The sequence below is a fragment of the Trachymyrmex cornetzi genome, unplaced genomic scaffold (genome assembly GCF_001594075.2).
Source record: "Trachymyrmex cornetzi isolate Tcor2-1 unplaced genomic scaffold, Tcor1.1 scaffold813, whole genome shotgun sequence".
Taxonomy (NCBI): domain Eukaryota; kingdom Metazoa; phylum Arthropoda; class Insecta; order Hymenoptera; family Formicidae; genus Trachymyrmex; species Trachymyrmex cornetzi.
The window spans coordinates 36,223-39,043 of NW_017300151.1; positions in this window are offsets into that span (position 1 = coordinate 36,223).

Consider the following 2,821-nt stretch of genomic DNA (forward strand, 5'->3'; position numbering starts at 1 on the left):
GATAATGTGCAATTATTTTCAGTAATATAGTTGCTCTGGTTGCTGCCCAGCGAGGTATGCGAAAGGTTCATATCTTGCATTCTATATAGTGTGTAGTATGTGTAAATAAATTTTCAAGTGAAGATGAGAATTTCTCTGCTTTTCATCCATGTAAATCCTACCGCATCTAATTTCCTCTGGGGTACTTTCCAAAACCTTACTCTGAGTAAGAGAGTTAACTCATGGTCGTTCCGAAACACGGCCTAATGTACTATATGGGCGGAGCCTATTCGTTCAAAAACTCGTTGTAAATGTACACAGAGTCTACTCTTCCAACTTTGCTGGCTGAGGTAGGTTGAAGAGTTAACTCTGTGAAAAAATCCGCCATTTATGAAAAGTATGAACTAGGTACGTATTACGAAATTATTCGAAATGGATTTCGATCAGAATTATTCCGTTTTTTCTACAAAATAATAGAGATCTAGAGAATAAGTCCAATCAGCATTTGGAAGATCCATATGGATCTTCGAAATAAATTCTTACGATTATTACTTATATGAACAATTCTGTCGGAGAGTACACATCTTTGAGCTTAGGCCCAAAATCCTATATAGATCACAATAGACTATTAAACATAGTTATTAAAATATTAACCCAATAATCTATAACCTCTGCTATCTGATAGAATACCTGTATCAGATCGCAGCATCAGTGTTGTATCAGATTGCAGAGGTTATAGATCATTTGATAATATTTTGACAATCATGTTTAATGGCTTTATTTTGATCCGTATAGGATTTTGGATCTGAATACAAAGATGTTACTCTCTGACAAAATCGTTTATACCATATAAGTCATAACTAGACTGCGGAACTTTATGCAAAATACTTAACTGAATATTAACTATCAGACAGTTTTAGCAGTCAATCGTTCGTTAAAGAGTTATTAAAAGATGAAGTAAAAAGATTGAGATTGCCATCTGTAAATTTACAAAATTGCAAAATATGCATTTTATGCAAAACATTCAGTTAAGTATTTTGCATAAACTTCCGCAGTCTAGTCATAACCGTAAATCAACACAAAAAGATAGTTTGCGTCAACTTGTACTGCGAATTACGTTTATGACTCTAATGAAAACTACAATCTTTTTATCTTTGTACTTAGGTCCTTTGTATCACGTGCTCACTCGTTTTTTTTAAGAAACAAGAAACGGCAATCCAATTTTTTCTTTTACAATTATAATTTAGAATGGATATAAGTAATTTGATTAAAGGAGCGCATATCTTAGTAACAAAACAAACTGGATCTCCAGTCAAAGATAATCATTCTTTTTGGACAATGGATACGAGAGGTACGATATTAATTTTAGATATTTACGATATAATTGAAGTAAAGTATTATGTTAATGTATTATGTGAAGTATTGCGTAAATGATTTTTCTGAAACATTATATAAATATGATAAATGTATACTTGTATATTTGCAATATATTTTTGTTAATTGGTTGTAATTAATTCTTCTTTTATTATTTATGATTTAATTCTACATATTCTATACATGTATTTTTTTTTAGATAGTACCATTTGGACTATACCAGATTTACCCGAGAGAGAGAGAGAGAGAGAGAGAGAGAGAAGTACGAAAATTTTTCAATTTATCTCCAAAATATAATTATGAGAAAGATACGTTAATATTTTTATTTTTCTGTTGTTAAGTTTTCATCTTTTTCTGTTCGCTCGATCATTTTTATCAACAGTAAAAATTATAAAGTTTTATAATATTTATCATTAATTTTGCAGATTTAAACATTGAAGATAATTTTGCATCTGTAAAAATAAAGAAAATTTGTCTTCTGACACAATTGGAGAACATGGTAAAATTTATATAAAATTATAGACAAAATCCAGCATATATGAAATTTTTATTCTTTACATTATTTTAGGATTCATTATTTTATTTCAATGTTTGTCTTTATTTGTAGCTACATGGGAACATGCAACAATTATGCTTCTTTTTTTATTACGGAAAGAGCATGATGATTTATTTAAAAGTGATAAAGTAAGAAATGAAACTGTATGGAAGAAGATTGCCGAATCCTTTAAAAAGAAAGGTTATATATATATATTGCTAAGCAAATAGAACGTAAATGGAAGAATTTACGGAAAAATTATATGAAAACAAAAGACAATAATAATAAATCTGGAGCATTTAAAAAATGCAAATATTTTTACGAAATGAATGAGATGTACGGAAAATCTCCTAGTGTGCAACCTGTGGCTATTGCTTCAAATCTGCTATCAGAAAAAGATGCGCTTCCATTAGAGATTGAATAGGAAAAAGTTGACGAAAGTACTTGTTCATTACGTTTGAAGAAAAGTAAGTTGGATAAGCAATTGCAAATGTGGACAAAACATTTAGACGAAAGTATGCAGAAAAGAGAAGTAACAAGAGAGAGAAGGCACCAAGAAAAACTTGCTCAACAAAAAGAAGCTCTAAAAACTTATAAAGAAGTATTACTCGAGGCACATTGAAAAAAATTAATGGAAGAAAGTAATTTAATTCGTAATTTTCACATTTTGAAACATTTTCTACCTTACAATTTCTATTAACTTACAATTTGTTTGTTTTTTTAACACTTAATAGTAATATCTTAAAAATATTAAGACATTTTTCTTAATAGTGCCATATATCTTAGAAAGCGTGCAATGTTATACCGAAAAAATTGTATTCTTAATTTAAGAATATCCTACTTACGTATAGTATGTTTTCCTCTAAAATAAACGCTGAGACGATCCTCTTAATTTAAGAGGGTAATCATCTAAAAATTAGTATATTCTTAATA